Source organism: Sinocyclocheilus anshuiensis, unplaced genomic scaffold, assembly GCF_001515605.1.
Source record: "Sinocyclocheilus anshuiensis isolate Anshui unplaced genomic scaffold, SAMN03320099.WGS_v1.1 scaffold553, whole genome shotgun sequence".
In the NCBI taxonomy this organism is placed as follows: domain Eukaryota; kingdom Metazoa; phylum Chordata; class Actinopteri; order Cypriniformes; family Cyprinidae; genus Sinocyclocheilus; species Sinocyclocheilus anshuiensis.
Genome location: NW_015539821.1, coordinates 436,732 through 457,582, shown reverse-complemented (window position 1 = coordinate 457,582; position 20,851 = coordinate 436,732). Strand labels below are relative to the sequence as shown.

Here is a 20,851-nt window from a genome sequence, read left to right as displayed (position 1 = left end):
ACATCAAGGTCTGCTGTCAAAATCATAATGAATGGCTGATATAGGCTGAAGGAAGAACAAAGCTTGTTGATAGGCAAAGATGTAATCTTACCAATTGTACAGGTGAGGTGTGTTTGCCTCTCCAGACTAACCTTTATAAGAAGTGCTGATATTCTTTTTTCTACTTTTAAGAGCTGTTTACACCAAGGATGATAACTATAATGATAACTATGAAGTTTCAGTAATAATTCAAATTATGAAAATAGGGAAGTCCACATCACATCTATAATGATAATGACATTGTTATAATGACAGTTTGTTTCTTTGTTGAAACAGATTTGGAAAAATTGCATCATTTACTCACCATTGGATCCTCTGCAGTGAATGGGTGCCGTCAGAATGAGAATCCAAACAGCTGATAAAAACATCATAATAATCCACAAGTAATCAACATGACTCCAGTCCATCAGTTAAAGTCTTATGAAGTGAAAAGCCGTGTTTGTGAAGAAACAAATTCATCATTCATCACTTTAAACTGTAATGTCTGGTTACTGTTTTCGATTAGAAACAGTGCTTGATTTGTGTTGCATATTTCTGTCCTGATTCAAACTTTTTCACTGGAGACAGCAATATTATGGATAGAGGACTCACTCAACTTTTCCCTTCACAAGATGTTAATTGATGTTGAGTTGTATGGATTTCTTGTGGATTATTGTGATGTTTTTACCAGCTGTTTGAACTCTCATTCTGACGGCACCCATTAACTGCAGAAGATCCATTGGTGAGCAAGTGATGAATTGCTAAATTTCTTCAAATCAGTTCCGATTATCTAAATCTTCATCTGAATTTTAATTTTTGGGTGAACTGTTCCTTAAAATAGCTTGAGCATTTAAAGCAACAGATGACAACTGCAGCGTGTGCTTATAATAAACTAAATGTTATCATGCTTTGGTATGGGTACTTATATAGTTATTGTTAATTGTCATTATAGTTACCATTCTTAGTGTGAACAGTCCCTTACAGTCAAATTTTTAGTGCATCTGTTTTGCTGTTTTCCCCGTGGGCGCTCCTTTCCCAGCATTTCTCGAGCATCTGTGGAGAACTCAGTGTTCTACATTTGTCATCGGCTGGAGTGGTATGAATCACGCTGCCCCTGGAAACCATGTTTCACCACCATGAATGTTGGTTTGGCTGATGCTATGAGAATGCTACCTGTCTGAGTACCAGGTGTTCGGTGGTGTAGTCATGTGGGGTTGTTTTTAGTGTTTGCTAGGTCTCTTAATTCCAGTAAAGATGGTAACGCAGCTGCGTGTAATGACATTCAAGAGAATCTGTGCTTCTAGTTTTTTGGCAACAGTTTGGGGAGATCCCGTTTCTGCTCCACATGACCATGCCCCATGTGCAAATTGATGTCCATAAAGAAATAATTTACTGAGTGTGGTGTGGAAGAACTTGACTAGCTGCACAAGGCCCAGATTTGAACCCCACTGAACATTTTTGAGATTTATTGAAACTTCTAACCTCAATGATGCTTTTGTCTTTAATGGAATTTATTATAATTATTATTATTTATGTATTTATTTTTTGCAGTAATTTACTAGTTCCATCCACTCGGTTGTGGAGTGCCAAAACTGAATTAAAGCTAAGTGGCGTTGATAAGTGTGCGTATGTGGAGCATGGTGACGTGCATCTGCAAGATTTACTACAGTAACTGAGTATCCTGTTTCTCTCCTGGTCACAGCTCTGGCTCAGGCCTTTTAGACGCTGGGGTGTTTTGTACCCTTCAGGAATGCTGCGTGTCAGGTTTATTTTGGACAGCAGATACTCTGAGCATCTTGTGTGTCACAACATTTCAGTTCAGGTGTCTGGAGCTAACATAGTCTTAGCTAGTCAAATGTTACTGTCGAATGTGTGTGTGTATATGTTTAAATATAAAGATATAGATGAATGCACTTTTAACCTCTGACCTTTTCAAGACCTCCCTGTTTCTGTCAAACAAGGTGACTGACCCTACATATTATCCTGCGTTTAAGTGATATGAGTTTTTCATTGCCTGAATCCGATATCTACAAAAATTAAATAATTTAACTAATTAAATTTAATAATATCCATTATTCCAGTCTTTAGTTTAGAGCCTTTAGAAATCATTATAAATTAATATGCTGATTTGGTCCATACCATAGTATTGGAGTGTTTATCTACCTTGTCCTTACATCAGTTGACCACTAATTGGTCTTACTGGTCACAATGTCAGTATCATGCATCAGATTTATGTTTTTGTTTTAAAACAGTGATTCAAATGAGCAAGTTTCATGGGAAGAGAGTCTCTCTGCATGTTGTTCGTGCTACTTTTATATTCGATAATGAGTACTGATGGCTCCATAGTGTGCATGTGTGTATTTGTGTGTATACCATCAGTGTGTAAAGCTGTAAAGTTTCATGAGCATCGAAATGAAGAGTATGTGAGTGTGTATGTGCAGCAGGCTGCCAGGAAGTTGACAGGCCTCTGGATAAACCTCTGTGTCTCACACACACCTTAGCCTCATTACCCACTGCTGAGAGCATCATGGGTAACGATGACACTTAAACTGTGTGTCTTTCCCACTCCTGTTAGTGTGTGCTGATTGCCTGCTTTGGAAAGCACACACATGTTTGGGCTGCAAACAAACTCAGGACTGACATGTTAAGTGATAAGTTTTTACATTAGGGGTACATCAGTCTGAAAGAGAGAAAAGTGCACATTGATACATCCACTCCATTATACTAGCAGCTTCTGTTTAGCCTCCATTTTAGGGAAGGAAATAACAGTATAGGACAGGAGCCAGTCTTTTCTGACTCAAGGACCCCTCACCCAGACTTTCCTGTCATCTAAATATATATTTTAAAATGTTATGTTACATATAATGTTAAAATATTAAAGGGGTCATATGATGCGATTAAAATTTTTCCTTTCTCTTTGAAGTGTTACAAGCTCTTGGTGCATAAAGAAGATCTGTAAAGTTGCAAAGACTAAAGTCTCAAATCCAAAGAGATATTCTTTATAAAAGTTAAGAGTCAACCACGCCTACCTAAAACGGCTCGTTCTAACACGCCCCCACATGTCTACATCACGATGTGGAAAGATTTGCATAACGCCGCCCAAATGTTCACGCAAAGAAAGAAGGTGTAACTTTTATTCTCGCTGTAGTATTGTTGCTGCCGCCATGTTGTGAAGACGCTGTGTGTTTTGTTATGAAAGCGAAACTACTTTGTTTGGCCTTCTAAAAGAGGACGATATCCGCTTCGTCATGCCTAGAGCTGATCCGTGCTGGTCGCTGAGGAAATACATCAATCGGCTTTCACCGTGGACAAAGTGGAGTCCAGCCCGGGGTCGTCACATTTGGTTGCCGCAAGCCCGCCGGCCGCCGCTCACTCTAGCCCACCGGCCATTCCTCACTCTAGCCTGCCTCCGCTCACTCAAGGCAAAAGACAGTATAAGTCATTATAATCCGTAATTATGTCCCCACTGGATGCAACAAATGCCTCGTTTTTTAATGGGTTTTATTGGTTTTGTTTCGTCGCTCCGGCCGGACACGGCATCACAGTATGGTAAGGGGCGTAACATTTCCGTCACACGCTTGAGGTATTCGGCCAATTACAACGCACTGGATAGCTGGCCAATCACAGCACACCCCGCTTTTTAGACCGGTGAGCTTTGTAAAAATCGACGCGTTTCAGAAAGGCGGGGCATAGAGGAGAAACAATAATGTACAGTATATGGAAAATAATGTGTTTTTTGAACCTTAAACCAAATAAACACATTTCATTACACCAAATACACAAAATAATGTTCTTTTTAGCAACATCATATGACCCCTTTAAATGTGTAGTCCTCAGACCCCCAGAGATGAAAACCATGGCTGTAGTACGTAATACAACAATAATGGTTATACTATTTTTTGATGATGTTGTGGTGACTGAATGCTTCAAACCTTTCTATCAGTCGATCTTTTCCACTTTTCCAATTATTAAACTCAGTGGGGTCACTGTTTATGACATTGGAGTGTCGGGCTTCTCCTCCTCTGTCGTTTCCGACCTCGTAAAGGTATCGCTCGTCAGGGTGTTAGCCGCGCTGCTCTGAGATCAGTGACTGCGTCCCCCCTTGAAGTGGCTACAGTGTCATTCCAAGGGCAGCGTGGCGTTTGATCTGGTGTCAGGCGGCTGTCGCTGCACAGGGCCCTGTGATTGTCCTGCAGGGAAGGAGACAGGCATCACCTACCTACCTTCAATAAAAACTTCCTCGGGAACTTTTTGATTGACAGCCAGGAAGGCATTCATCATGACGACCAAGTTTTTTTGCCCTCTCTTGTGTTTTCTGCTCTAATACACGGTGAGAGTGAGCATATTTTCTGTCTGGTCTAGTGAAACTGAAACCGCGTGTGTGTGTGTGTGTTTAAGTTTGTTTATCTCTATTGAGGTAGGTAATTCACAGCAACCCATTCATTGTTTTGGGGTCAGTTTGAGCATCCATCAAGATGTAAAGTAATGAGGCAAAGACATGGTACCTCTTTCCTTTCTCTCTTGGTATTTGTCTCTCTCTCTCCCCCCTCTGATTTTATTTAAAGCCCATCGTAATGCTTAATAGCAACTATACTGGACATTTTTGAGGAATTGGACCCTATTATGCTGTTTGGCACTAATATATGCATGTTGTGTCATGCCCTTTGTCTGGATCTCAAGGTTTTTCAGCCTTTTGATGATATTAAATATCTCTATTTATGCATTTCCTCTAAAATGGCCTATTTTTTCCTCAATCAGATGAACCATCATTGCAGCCGTTGTAGCCAATTAGATTCAAAATGCAAGAAGTAAACAAGGTAACATTTTGTTAAAAGTAAGGATGGTTTCCTCGCTGTTCTTCTGAAGACAAGAATAATTTATTATATATTATAGATGATATAATGTGTAATGATAATAATAATAATAATGTAATAAATATAATATACATTATGTGTGTATACGTACTGTATGAATGAATGAAATTGGATAGTAGGATGAATGAATTCACCCTATTATTTGGTCCCTTGGTTGTTTTAGTTTTTGAACTGTTGGTTATTTTCTCATTAATTTTTTTGAGTAGACACTGTCTCACTTTTCGCATCGGACAAAATTCTCCTGGCACTGCAGCATCCTGCATATATATATATATGCATATATTCACTTATTAATTTAAACACAAACACATTAATTGGACCAGTGAAGGAAGGTGGAGAGGGGGGTGCGGGTCTGGATGAGAAAATATGAAAGACAAATATCTATATATATATATATTATTATTATTTTTTTTTTTTAAATGAACGGTAGGAAGATGTCAAGGCAAAGGGGAACAAGCAGGGCTAGTGACTCTTCACATTCAGTCTCCTAGAGAAAGAGGCATAGCTGCTACATATGCATATACTTCATGCATACAACCCTGCATAAGCTTTCAGACTTCTTTGTTTTTTTGTCTTTCATATTTTCTCATCCAGACCCGCACCCCCCTCTCCACCTTCCTTCTCTGGTCCAATTAATGTGTTTGTGTTTAAATTAATAAGTGAATTGATAGAAATCTCAGTGTCAGTGGGTGACAGGTTTAAGCGTGTGAATGTTTGTATGCGTGTGTTTTGTTTTGGAGAGAGTGAGAGAGCTCACGCTGAAGGCCCTGAGGCATGTAAGGACTTTATTGCTCACCTCATATGCTCATTAAGGCTGTTGTTCGGCTTTTGTTGCATAATTACCTAATGGCAGCTTTAAAAAAAAGGATTCACTGTCTTTGACTGACAGCTTATGGCTCTTATGGGTTATCTTTGCCTCCAAAAGCTGTCTTTTTGTCTTTGGCAGAGCTAAAGCAAGGTTGCTTTCAACATCTCTACAAGGCAGTCTGTTGACGGGGACTTGGAGTTTGTCGTTACAGCTTGTACCAACTGTACTACTGATGTTCGGTTTGAACGACTTGTGAAGTTTGACGTCCCTGTAGTCATTTTTTACTGGCAGGAAAGTGTACTTGATAGGTCAGAGATAACTGTTTGAGTTCAGAAGGACTGTGGTAACACTTTTATTTAATGCTGCCTTGTGCTGATCTCCATTTAAATTTATTTTTAATACCTGAACTCGGGCCTGTTGATTTGGTAGCTGATACAATCAGTTGTTTCCAGGACATTTCTAAAGTATTCTGACCTTTTCCCTGCACTTAAAAAGGAAGATCCCAAATGCTCAGGGAGGGCCGGATGCATTTTGGGTAATGCAATGATGCCATATCTAGGTCATATTCATGGGGATCTTTCCTCGTAGACTATAATTAACTGAAGTAACCTCTCTAAATAACTCACTCATTGGACATTTATTACTCCACAAATTGTTCAAGCATGACCGCTGAGAAATGCCCTCCTAATACTATTGGATTATAGAAAGTGGTCCACACAGATACTGATAATTTATAGCACATGCTGTTGAGCAGGAACTGGCTAAAAAAAGTTTTATCTGGTTTGTTTGCAGCCCGCTTGGAAATATAAAACTCTTTTTTTATTATACATTCTTGCAGCCTTTCTGTTGTTGCATAGTTTTGTGGGATATAAAATGCTAACATAAGGCAGCAATTTTCAAAGATGTGCAAAGAAGCATTACTTTTCTTTAATGGGCCTTTCTTTAATGGGTGTCAAAAGTAATTTCATGACATTTCCTTTATATATATAAATAAATATATATAAATTATACATATATACTATGTATAAATGATATGTTATTTTATATATGAATATATGAATATTTTATATAAAATCATATCAATACAAAATAATACAATAAAATAAGATTCTTGCAGCCTTTCTGTTGTTGCATAGTTTTGTGGGATATAAAATGCTAACATAAGGCAGCAATTTTCAAAGATGTGCAAAGAAGCATTACTTTTCTTTAATGGGCCTTTCTTTAATGGGTGTCAAAAGTAATTTCATGACATTTCCTTTATATATATAAATAAATATATATAAATTATACATATATACTATGTATAAATGATATATTATTTTATATATGAATATATGAATATTTTATATAAAATAATATCAATACAAAATAATACAATAAAATAAGAATACAATTACAATATTAAGAATTGTAAAAAAATTTATGAATTATATTATATTATAATAAATGTCTCTTGGATTTTTAAAAATGTTTTTGAAAGGTCATTTATTTGATCCAAAATACAGTAAAAACAGTAATACTGTGAAATAGTATTACAATTTAAAATAATTTAAAATAACATTTTTAACATTTGGAATATTTTTGAATATATAATTTATTCCTGTAATGACAAAGCTGAATTTTCAGTAGCTACTATTTTTTATAATTTTTATTATTAGTCCAGTCTTCAGTCTCACGTAATACTTCATTTTTTTATTTGATGATGAATTGAAAGTTGAAAAGAACTGTATTTATTTGAAATAGAAATCTTTTGTACAATTATAAATGTCTTTAATGTCACTTTTGATAAATTTAATCCAATTTAATGAAGTGTAATACATTAATAAATTGTACAATTTACTTGAAATTTTTTTTTTAATACATTTTAGACTGTATACCTGTGGGTGGGCTCTAGCCTGAAAAACTTTGGGAAATCCTAACATAAGGTATTTTACTTTGAAGTATTGATCTTTGTAAAGTATGAAAATCCTGTCTTTTTGCTTTCTGCATGTCTTAGTGTTCTGTGAATGCGTACCGATGATGAGTCAGTTGTAATTACAGGCGTTGTATGCTGGCGCAGACTAATGACAGGTCTGTGGCCTGTGTGCTTTTGTTTGTTTGGAGTACAGGGCTCCACAGTAGGGTATCTTCCCAGCTGGCAGTGCATGCTGTTTGGGTTGGAGAGGCAGCCGGTTCTGGTGCTGCACCAGGCCTTATGCCAGCTGGAGACTAGGACTCCACAATCCACTGCTCTCCTCCTTTCTCCACTTTGACAGCGGAGCTTACTCTCTCGTTCTGGAGCTGGCAGCATCCACCGGCAACACCCACGTTTGTTTGCACCTCCAGGGTCAACAGCACCGTCGCTACCTGGATCTTCATGGATCTCACTTCTCTCCCATAGCTGCGCCAACTTTTGCAAGATCCTCCACAGGGATTTACTAAGTGCTTCAGTCTGTTATCCAGGTTATTTTGTGATTGAGTATTATTGATTTGGTTTACTCGAGCTTCACTCCTAATATAATTTTGGAACAAAAGCAAAATCATTTAAGCTCAAAATCAACATGACATCAAAATTATCCCTATTTACTTTCTTAAAATTGTGTTCCTGGTCTTATTAGTGCATGTGTCACTTCACAGTAAGATTCGGTTCAGTTTTTTAACATTAGTTCATGCATTTCATGAACTTAGAATGAGCAACGATTTTACATCTTTGTTAATGTTAAATTCTGCATACAAATTTTTAACTAAGTTTTATAAATTAACATTACTTCATATATTACAAGCATTATTTAATTAGATTTAACATTGTTAATTAACAATGAACAATGGTATATTTATAAATACAATTAATTTTTTATTTAATGTCTTTTAAAATAAATAATAATAATAACAATAACAAAAGCACTTAACAAATTTGGTGCACGCTGTTTTTGAGGGGAAATGGCAAATTCTGGTATGAAACACCTACATTTCGAGATCCAGTTGTGATTCTCAGTGGATATTTTTTTTATATCCCGTTTCACTCAGAAATACGTTACATTATGGAAGTAAATTAGGTTTGAAAAGTGGCATTGACATTTTATGGAAAAAAAATGTTGTTTTATAATGGTTTGGACAATGACAGAAAGAGATGAATGCAGAATTTTCAAATTTTCTGTGCTTGTATTAGCATTACTTACATAGAAATACACCATGAAAGTGAATGTGATGGTTGTAAGCTTCATATGAGCTGATTTGGCTGAGCTTTAAATTATTTAACGGTTGTAATCACCAGAGTAAGTGCTGGATTGGACACTGTGGCATTTTGTTGACAGTGAGTGAGGTCATACAAATATTCTGTTCCATCCTCTCTTAAATCTAGAGGCTAAGCGTAATTCCGTTGACGTGGCCAGTGACACGCACGCTCACACATTCGCGAAGGAACGGCCTTCATTCACAAGAGCTCTGTAATTAAATATCCTCCCCAATTCAGCTGCCAGCATCTCTCTCTCTCTCTCTCTCTGTCTCTCTCTCCCTCCCTCCCTCCCTCCCTCAAATGATCATTCATAGCTGAGTGTTTGTGTGTGCATATGTGTGTGTGTTCGGTACTTTATGCTGAAGATTAGACATTTCTGTTTGTTCACATGCATATCCATCCAGAAGTTCTCTGGTGACCCGGTCAGTCCATTTGTGTATTTCACTGTTTGTTTGGTTACGACGATGCTTCCTGTCTGCTTGCCAGTGCTCAGGAAGTGTCAGCGGTGATGGCGCCAGGGCTAACGTTGACAAGATGAGGAGGTTGTCAGGACATTAGCCGCATTGGCCTGGCAGGCCTGTGTCACTTTCCCAGCCTATTTGCTGATGGGGTTCAAATCCCAAACCTCAGCTGACCTGAGTCCATACCTGCTCATCACACTCATGTGAGCGTGCACTTTCTGGAGACATTTTTTCTGACGTTGCCAGACTGTTTGCTTGTATGAATGGCAGACACAGAGAGGTTCTGTGCCTGCGTTTTAAGCCAACCTCGCTGGTGGACTTAAGCTTTATTTAATAAGATGTGGATGCGTAAAGTCCTGTCTAAAAACTGCCCTGTGGTCAAGCATTTTAGGCTTCACATAAACCATCTTAAACACTGCTTTCCTTTCACAAATCTTTCATTATAGATTTTGGTAGCGCATGAAGCACAGAGCAAATGCAAGGCGTCCCAAGAACAAACAGTGTAATATGAGTATCTAAAGTCTAAAGAGACATTTTGTCCTCTGTTAATGTTCTGTCACATCAGTCAAATCAGAATAGACCCTATTTACTTTCTAAATACATGTTCTTGGTTATATTGTGCATGTTGTTCGAGAAAAGAACTCACTCATTCTGTCTGTCTGCTGTATATCTGTCTATCTTTTTCTATCGTTCTATCTATCAGTCGGTCTATAGTTCGATCTATCAGTTGATCTTGATCGGTCTATTTATCAATCTATCTTCTATTCTGTCTAATTTGCCTGTGACTCTATCATTCTTTCTTTCATCGTCTTTCTATTATGACTACCTTAAGCCCATACGTTTTGTCCTTAAAAATTAATCATATGAATTTATTAAAATTTTTAGTTCATTTTAAGATAGCAAAGAGAAAGGAAAAATTGTAATCGCATCATATGACCCCTTTAAATTCGAATTGCAGTCTTGTTTGATACCTCAATTAAAATTTAATTGGATTTTGAATCTCAATTCCTTTTTTACCATAAGAAGTTTTTTATGAAAGCATTAAGAATGCATTATGGACATTGCTAATGCGTTTTCATAAACACGACTTTAATATTCGTCGAGCACATATTTGATTAAAAAAATCTTAACACGAGTATTTGTGTATGTCTGTGTGTGTAATATTGTAGCCTTTGGTCATCATACTTACTAGGGCATATTCCTTTGGTTTATTTTGCTTTCACTCTGTGCTTTTCTTTTAGTCAAGTAGAAATGCTTGAGTGTATGTTTTGGTTATTTCCACACTAGATGCCCCAGCCTTGGACTCCCATCCAGAGAGTGAAAGCAGCACGCATTGTCTCCTGCCAGTAATCAATCAATGGATGGATTGTCTGTGTGCTCCCTTCACCTCTCTTCACTCAGGACACCTCACTGTAGTTCTGACACTGGAAGTGCTGACCCATCTTACCAGCACCAATCAGAGCCGCTTTTACCCACTTTAAGGCTTCATTTATTAACGCCATGTAACGTTGCCCTCCTGTTTTCCGGCATTGGTATATTGTAACCGGAAACCTCAAGGTTCCTATTCACCTCGTTCCTTCGCTCTCGAGTTGTTTTCCTTCTCGTCGTTATGTCTTCAGTTGTTTGATTTAGTTGTGGCTTCTTTGTGAGGTTTATCTTTGTGGGACCAGGGTCTCTACTCAATTCAATAAGCTCATACTAGCTGTGCCTGGATGATGAGCAGACCAAGGCTACGCCGCTAAGTTGCGCTGCATTGTGGTGTCCTGAACGGGGTCTTTGTGATGACCCTTCCTCACAGGCCAGTACAAAGAGCAGTGAGGACCGGTCCACTGCAAGCCCGCAACATTGAGAGAATCCCAGACCAGCGTATAATGGCCCAAGACGCATGCCATTGTTTTGCATCTTCGGTCTACCCTGCAAGTAATGGCTCTGATTTACAAGTATCTCTCTATTATTTAATTTAAAGTTGGACTTTTGTGGCTATTAATCCATGACTGTTAGCTTTGAGGTCTTCTGTAGTGCTATGAGAAAGTAAGTGGAAATTACACAGAAGTAAAAACTGAGTACAGCAATTTCAAAAGATCTTTAAAAGAACGAGTACATTTTTTCTGGTTCAGAATGATTTTACTGATCTATTCAGTGTATGGTTTTCCTCTAAAGTAGTGGATGACACAACCCATATGGAGATTAACTTTTTTGCTCATAAAATCATTCAGCGTTTAATCTGTGGTCGTTAGCTTTCAACAGTTTTCCGACTCTTTTTATACTTCAGTCTCCTTTCTGTTTTAATCTCTTGATGGCTATTCTGTTCTGGTCTCAGCACAAAATTTACACTGGGGATTTCCAACACCACCTCCCTCTTGACTGTGGTTGTGATCCCAAAGAGAGAATTTTTGTTGGTCCCCAGCACTATTAGTGTTTACATGAGGCCACTAATGAATGTGTGTTCTGCTTGTTACAGTTGACTGCTGGCGTTGATCTGAGTTAAAGGGGTGGTTGATTGCGATTTCACTTTTTTAACGTTAGTTAGTGTGTAATGTTGCTGTTTGAGCATAAACAATATCTGCAAAGTTGCAGCGCTGAAAGTTCAATGCAAACGGAGATATCGTCTTTTAAAATTCTGGCAGTTTAATGCCTACAAAAAGTGCTGGTAAGGGACTACAACGAGCTTCTTCCCAGGTCTGTTACGTCACGAACCCAGGTAAACCCCGCCCCCGGGAACACGCAACAAAGGGGGCGAGGCCATGCTGCACTGCTTTAGAGAAGAGGAAGAGAAAACTAGGGGTGCACGTAAAAATCTGTTCATATATGAATCGCGATTCTGTCTTCTAACGATTCTAATGGATTCTCAGAGAAGGGACAGATCGGTGTGGAATAAAGGTAAATTATGTGAAAAATAATGCGTTTTTTTAAAAACGAAGCATAAACACATGTTAGACTGCACCCCATAAACACAACCAAGCCTAGAAAAAAACCAGTCAACCACCCCTTTAAAGAATCAGAAGACCAGACTGGAAGTTTGACATCCATTTTAAAACATTAATTAATTAATTAATTCATTCATTCATTTACATGTATTAATTTAGAAGACACTTACTTCCAAATCGACTTAAAAATAAGGGACGTCACCGGCGATTTTTTTCATAATATATTTGTCATAATACAGCCACCAATATTTGTAGTATATAATGACAAATTTACATGTGTAAATTATATATTTTTAAAAATATATAAATTAATATATTTTTATATAGAGTAAAATACATTCAAATTAATGAGTTGATGTCTTTATTGCAGATTTAAATATGTATATTTTAAATATAAAATAAAGACACAAAATCATTAGCTTACATTAATCCAGGCCAAAAAAAAATCCCATTTGCATCAGAGGTTATTTTATTAATATGCTGGATATTTATTTGCTCCATATTTTATTAAAGATTCTGAATTTAGCCCTTGGAAAGCCCTGTAGCCCTTATTATGTTAACTGCTTAGATTGTCCAGCCTCATCTTTCTTATGCTGTTTGATGTGTTGGTGGTCGGGTCTAGGTGTTCTTTAAGCCAGCAGGAAGGAGTTGACCGTATTAAGTCGAACTAGCATCTGGGTCTGAGTACTTCCTCTCCAACCTGCTGAATAAAATGTTTTCTCCGTTTTCCCCTTCTGCTAACGGTAAACACTAAGATCCAGAAACAAATCAATGATGCTTTCCTTTGAAGTGCCTAAACGCATTACGACGGCTGCGTTTTAATTGGCCAAGAGAGTCGCAGATCAATACATGGTGTAATTGGCTGACACAGGAAGGGTGTGAGTCTTTATTATCATTAATATTTATACATGATCTGGGAGGACCTGGGTAAGGTTAAATGTACATCAGCGGTGAGCGTCTTTGATCTGGCTGATAAGTAGTTCGATTTGGAATCGAAGAGGTCAGGATGGATGGTGCACACCCATTTTTATCAGCGCAGGAAGGTTTTGACTCGGCAAAGTCCTGCTAAACCGGCACAGGCAAGAGAAACAACATGAGTCTCACGACCAATGTCATCACTGTCACTCAAAACCATAGCTATTGTAAGTCATGTAAGGGATCCATGGCTATAACTGCTTGCTGCTCATCTAATGCTTCTTAACCACTGCGTCTATCATCGAGTCTCCACAGTAAGTGCTTGTAAACGCACGCCAGCCTGGAGAGGGTGTATTGAATACAAGTAACTCAATGATCCGGCCGAGTTTTCTCTCACCTGAGCTTGGCTGGGTCTTTGTGTGGCTCTTTTGTCTGGGCCGTGTAAGCAGATCTATGGGAGGAGATGCCAGGGTGCTTTGGGCTGGAGTTGAGGTGGCAGGGCCATCGGTGGCCGTCACCCGATACCCCGTTCGTTGGATCGAAAATGGCCGCCGGCCGGGCTCTCCCCGTCTCGAACCCCGCACCCTACCCTGGGGGCTGATGTGGGCCTAGACACATGTTCCTGTCTGTAGGAGCATCCTTTTGTCACATTCCCACAGGTTTGATACCTTAATCATTGTACTTAGTAGGACAAAGATCAGTGGCAGGTGAAACAATGGTCACCGTCTCAGTTTTCACGGGCTGTGACCTGTTGCCTAACACAACTAGAGGGCTGTGGTCACGTGGGGCTGACATACATTTGGCACTTTATTTGTGTTTAAGTGTTTGGATGGTGTTAGTTTTCCAAATGACATTTGAGTTACAGTTTAGAGACGAAGGCTGTGATTTGATGTACTGATTCAGATGGGAATGGGAACTCTAGTTTTTGCTAAAGCGGGGGTGTCTTTTGACTAGATGTGGGTGTGCATCACAAAATCCACTAAAATAAAAAGGACTTGTATATGTTAGAGATGCACTGATAATAAAATTCTGGCAAATACTGATTGGCCAATAAATATTTCTGTGTTATGGCCAGTATTAAAATTGTTCTCTATTTAAAAAAAAAAGCACATTAAAATTAATCATTTTAAATGATACAAGTGAGTTTAAGCATCACTACATTATGTACTTCTGAGAAATGGATATTCATTTTGAGACGTGCTAAAGATTACATTTAACAGTGTTATTAAATTGTTTTTATTATTAAATTGTTTTTTTTTTAAGATTTAATGAAGATACATTTTAAAAAACTGTAATAAAGGTCAATAATCAATATTATACTAATATTGTGCATCACTAATATGTGATATAATACATAATCACACTCTCCTTATTGATATTTAATTTTTTTATTATTTTACGTTATTTTATTTTTACATCAAATGGGATGCTAGCAGTACTATTATTTTACCCAGAAAGTTGACAAAAATTTCTAAATCCATAATGTAGGTGCACCAGGGAGCACAACAAGGAATGTAACTTTAGTTACAGTGTTTGATGAAGGTTAAAACCGAAAAGTGTTGTGAAAAAGTAATGTACTGCAATCACAGTTGCTGCCATTTTAATGTGATTTGATTTATCAGACAACCCCTGAGTTAGCTGGAAAATGCTTGGTAAACACAGAGAAATTGGATTCAGGCAGAATCAAAACCACAAAGTATATCTGTAAATAACAACTTTACTTGACTTCCTCTAGGAAATCTAGTCCCGCAGGAATAGGGCTTATGTCAAACAAGGTCATACTTGTATACACATAGCATACATAAATGCAGAGAGCCGTTATTCAGTGGATCTGCATTTTTTTAGCGATGGCATTGTTCAGTGCTTATGTAATATATTGCTTGTGCATTTTGCTTATTTGTTTTATTCCTCTTAAATCTAAACTGCTCTTTACAAGCAGCTCATTCTGGTAGTTGAGCCAAAATGAATGATTGGCTTGAATGAACCAGAACAGACAGAGCAAAAAGAAAGAAACATACTGCAGATAGTCAGAATTCATGAATATTAGAACCATTGGTCCCACAATGTCCAACTCAGTCATATCCAGGTGATCTATAACTCACTGAAAGGAAGTAAAAAAAAATGGCATCTTCAACTTCACTTCCATATCCATTCCCACTGGAGGGTTTGTACATAAAAGCTTAATGAATGGACCTAAACGAAGCACACGTCGGCTCGTGTTTTATCTCTCTTTGTGGTGGCCTGACATGAGGCGGCCCTGTCTTTGAAACTACCTCTGACACTGTCAGAGCTGACTCTCTCCGACTGACACAGAAAGAGAGAGAGGCTGATCTGGCCCGTCTCTTTCGCTCTTTCCTGAAAAGCCTGTCAGCGCACTGTTTGATCGTAGCCCGGAAATAAGCCATCTATAGGAGCCAGGATTAACCCAGGGCATTAATCATACGTACAAATGGAGCACAGGTGAGAAGTCTGCATCACCCACCGGACAGCGTACATCAATACAAAACAACTTCTCAATGAGATCGCTTTGTTTCCAGTAATACTGCAGTTAAAGGTTTAACCTCTGCCCTTGTGTCTGCAGGTAAATTCAGTGGCGAAAATAAAATCTGAAGGAACGTGTTTCAGCGAAAAGCAATTAAAATTGAACGCACACTCTCCTCCCGTCGACTGTTTGGTTTATAATTTTAGTTTGAATTCTCAGAAAAGGATCCGATATCTTGATTAGGTGGCCGGCACCATTGTTAGTAGTTGGCCGATGCACAATAAATCCACTGTTATTTAATTCCCTGCTCCTTGCAGAAGCTTAGGCAGTCTTAACAAATTCATTGTTAACCGTCTGTGTGTGGGCGACGTCTATGTGTGTGTGTGAACGAGAGCAAGAGGTCACACAAAGACCTTACCGTCGTTATGGCAATGTTTTGTCATGAGGAATAAAATGGGTTTTTAAGCAAGACATGGCTGTTTAGTCTATCTCAATGCATTATTAGTTTAATTTGCTTAGTTACATGACTGTTGCGGCTGTATCAGTTCGCTAATTTATTGCTAGCATCATTGGGATCGGCTCTGTCTGCATGCACTTATATACTTGAGTGTGTAACATCAGTCTTTAGCGGCGGTAATGGCAGATAAGGAGAAGATGAAGGACATCTTAACATGCGCATACAGCCACGGCTCCATCTGTTCACTCACTTTTAATTGTTGTGGAAGTGAAGACAGGAAAAGGAGGTGTGATTATTCTTATCCTCTCCACAGAGGTAGTTCCATAACATTAAAGAAACAGCGAAGAAACCATCCAGATTATCGGCATGTAAATAATCGTATTTGTTTCCGGTCCCTGTTAATGAATGTCATTTACTTTTAAAAACCAGGATTAATTAACGCTCGGGCGACCTCCTCTTCCTCCCTAAAGGGAATAAGTCTCAATTAGGCAGAGGATGGCGGCTAATATTTTTGAGGAAAATCTGAATATGACCGTGTGCGTACATATGCTTTGCTGACATGGAAAATAACCTTGCAATTAATTATGTCCCTAATTTAATGTAGGGCTCAGAAAAGTGTCGTTTTATTGAACGCTTAAAGATTCTCAGGGCTTTAGTTTACAAAGACTTTCTGTTAGAAACTCACAATGGACGGTCTCGTCTCGAGAGAGCGGGAGGCATAAAAAATGGTCTGCTTTTTCAACATAAGGCCAGGAAAACAAACAAAAGCCTCAAATTAGATTTCCCAAAACATAACATTCTCTCTTATTAAATGCCCACTGTGGCCAAGGGCCTAAATAGAGAGACTCAGCCTGTGCTCTGCCTTTTCTCACTGAGCCATGCTCTCCTCCGTGGCTGTTTTAACTACAGTCTTTAACTAAACCAGCAGCTTGCCACACAGGCAAAAATATGCAGCTCCAACTGCATATGTAAGTGTAGTTTTTCTTTCTTTTTTTGCCAATTCATTTCCATATGAATTTCTCCCATCTTTTGATGAAAAGGCAGTCTGCCCTCCCATCAAACTTTCTCTTGCTGCTTGCGTGGGACGTCAGGCATTGAGGTACTTAACCCACATGAAAGATCAGATGAGGATGAGGGTGATTTTGGCAGATAAGAGTGTGTGTTGAGGTGTGTTACCCCCTCCTGAGCTCCCAAGGTTAAACCGCCCTGATCGCTCTTTGCATGATTTCTCACTCTGATTGGTCAGTTATGGACTATGCTGGGATCTGCTTCCGTGAGAACATTGATCTGGGACGGCAGGTTGTTATTCTGTGCTCTGTGAGCAAATGCTACCTTAATGATGAACTAATTACCATAATAGAGCCCAACATGACTATCCACTTTTTTGGTTTGATTTGATTTGAAGCAACAATGAATTATGCAAATCAGCAACAAAAAAAAAAGGAAAAATAAAATACAAAATTGCATAACCGAAATGTTTAATTTTGTTGCAGAATATTTGTATATAAATATTCATAAATATTTTCAAATATATAAATAGTATAAGAGTGCGAAGAGACAGGATAAGAAATGTTTCTTGAACACTAAATCAACATGTTAGAATGATTTCTAAAGGATCATGTGACACTGAACACTGGAGTAATGATGCTGAAAATTCAGTTCTCCCATCACAGGAATAAATTACATAAAAAAAAATATATTAAAATAGAAAACTGTTATATTAAATTCTAATAATATTGCATAGTATTACTGTTTTAACTCTATTTTTGATCAAATAAATGCAGCCTTGGTAAGCATAAAATACATAAAAATACAGGTGCATCTCAATAAATTAGAATGTCGTGGAAAAGTTAATTTATTTCAGTAATTCAACTCAAATTGTGAAAACCTGGGCTTCCATACCACCTCAGCAGTGCCACAAACTGATCACCTCCATGCCACGCCGAATTGAGGCAGTAATTAAAGCAAAAGGAGCCCCTACCAAGTATTGAGTACATGTACAGTAAATTAACATACTTTCCAGAAGGCCAACAATTCACTAAAAATGTTTTTTTATTGGTCTTATGAAGTATTCTAATTTGTTGAGATGTTTGTTTGTGTGTTTGTGTGTTTGTTTGAATTGGTGGGTTTTTGTTAAATGTGAGCCAAAATCATCACAATTAAGAGAACCAAAGACTTAAACTACTTCAGTCTGTGTGCATTGAATTTATTTAATACACGAGTTTCACAATTTGAGTTGAATTACTGAAATAAATTAACTTTTCCACGACATTCTAATTTATTGAGATGCACCTGTAATCTTACCTACCCCAAACGTTTGAATGGTAAAAAATAATTTCTTTATGGATAAAACAATTAGAATTTTTACTTCAGGAACCTTGTCTTTGTTTTCTATAATCATATTAATGGTCATAATATTTAGCTAAACCATTTTAAGCATGTAACCCACATTTTTGGATCTTGTGTGTTTGTCTGTGCATGTGTGTGTGTGCAAGAGTTTAAATGGCATTGCTTAGGGGCAACTGTACACTCAGAAATGTCAAGCCAGAAAGCTGACAACTGATAACTGTGAGAAACAGTCTGTCCACAGACAGAAATAGAGTGAATGATAAATATAAAAAGAGGGAAGGGCAGAAAAAAAGAGTTAGAGATGTAGAGAAGGGAAGAAAAACTGTTTCCCACTCTACATGTTTTATGACAGGATTTGGTGTCTTCTGTCTCATTCTGGTATAAGGCCTGGGTTTGTGATTTCTTAAGGCCGCTGTACCTGTAATACTAGGTAAACCATAAACAGACCAAGTGGGAGAGATTGATACCATCAGTCTGTAAACAAACCTCACTTTCATCCGTCTAGTTCTCTTCCTCTCTTATCTGGTTTATCAGGTTTTCAGACCAATATCATTTTCAGTACCATGTTCTTGATTCAACATTAGCCAGAGTATATGTGTTTCTGTCTCTCCACTCATTCCTGTGTCTCTTTTACCATTCTTCTCTCAGATATGAGGGATAGTAAGAAATAACTAATCTACTGTCAGGGCGAAGGAACCAGTGGCCAATCTGGAATGGTTCACTATGTTAGAAAACGCTGGAATAATCAGCTTTGCATCAACCCCTAAAAGATGCTGATGTTGAACCATGGATAATGTCCAGAAAATAAAAAATAGATTTGGCTATATGTAAAATTTGTGTGTGTGTGTGTGTGAAATTATATTAGAAATATACCATAAAAAAACTATTTATATGTAAATACAAAAATGCATTAATGATAAATTAATTAATTATAAAAGAAATTATTATTTATATATGGGCAAATTGTATAATATCCAAGGTACACATTTCTAGTAATTGCGCAGGTAATTCTCATATTGTATTTTCAGATGGAATATTTGTCCTCTCCCCAAATTTGGCACTACCGAAGCACAGTAATAATAATTTAATTAGAAGGGTTATATTGACCTATTAAGATTTTGTTACATCTACATTGTAAATATATTTTTCTGCTACTTCATAAAAAAAAATTCAGAGGTAAATCTATAACAATTACATTGTAAACAATATTTCAAGTGTAATTTATGAGATTTGTTGTATTTTGAATCCAATTTTTCTTTGTAAAAGGCAAAAAGTTGAGCATACTGATTTCAAAGTTAAGGATTCATTAGTTTGACTATACATTGAACCAAAAACTATCATAACATCTTAGTTGATAATTCATAAAACTTTATTTTTGACAAAACATCTCATGTTTCGGTCGTGGCTGCACATTTTCGGTAGTGACAGTAATGCTTTGGTAACGACCACATCACATTACAGAAATTTAACTTGCATACTAAAACACTACTAAAACATACTAAAATACAAAAAAATTGTATAACTGTTCTAAAATTGTGTTTATTTCCCCCAAATATGAGGATTATGTGTTCCCTTTTGTCATTACCGAAACAATGATAACATGTTTCGGTAGTGACAAGTTTATTGGATAACACCCAAAAAACCAAAGATGTCACTACCGAAACTCCAACAAATGTTTCGGTAGTGACAATTTTAGATACTTTTGAACCTATCTCAAAGATGCTAATCTGCACATGGTTAGCTAGCACAGTTCTGAACAGTTGTACACACATAAAAATTAAATTATATGGAATAACTTCCAAAAAAGTGTGCGTAATTGCAGAAAAAAGGTGTTCAGTAGTGACGTTCCTTAGAGTTACACACAGATTTTTCAGACTTTTGAACACATTTACCTCAAAATGAAGGGGCCTATCTACTCACCCTGTAGCTATGAGAGAGAGAGACAAATATTTCCTGGTCATACATGTAGGGGTGTAGTTAATTTCAGTCTCAGCCAATGGACTAAAACATAGACTGATTCGGTAGTGACATGAAAATGCGGGACACATTTTTTACATGAAGTTTCATAATTTCATAAAGAAAATATAAAATAAATATTTTTTTTTTAACTTCACTTTTTAAGAGAATCAAAAATATATTTTTGAAAACAACAATGGAAAAAAATACAAACATTATTTCAATATAATGTTCCTAAGTTAGACAGCCACCTCCCAATTGAAAGTACCCAATAAATAATGATTTTATATATATTTTATATATATTAAGCTTACTGATATTTTAAATATTATTGTGGGTTTCAATAGATAATAGAAGGATCTTAGTAAACATCTAAGATTTGAGTAATTA

The 20,851-nt window shown here is 37.3% G+C and overlaps 1 protein-coding gene and 1 long non-coding RNA gene across 2 annotated transcripts in view; both read left to right on the top strand.

Moving 5' to 3' along the window:
- Positions 1-20,851, top strand: part of LOC107684124 (vesicle transport through interaction with t-SNAREs homolog 1A-like) — a 133,237-nt gene that overhangs the window by 94,433 nt on the left and 17,953 nt on the right. The gene's annotated exons all lie outside the window — the stretch shown is intronic.
- Positions 14,404-20,851, top strand: part of LOC107684042 (uncharacterized) — a 13,937-nt gene continuing 7,489 nt past the window's right edge. Inside the window, exons 1-2 of the long non-coding RNA XR_001633807.1 lie at positions 14,404-14,414; positions 16,768-16,773. This is a non-coding gene — a long non-coding RNA (uncharacterized LOC107684042). The remainder of the gene's footprint in view (positions 14,415-16,767; positions 16,774-20,851) is intronic.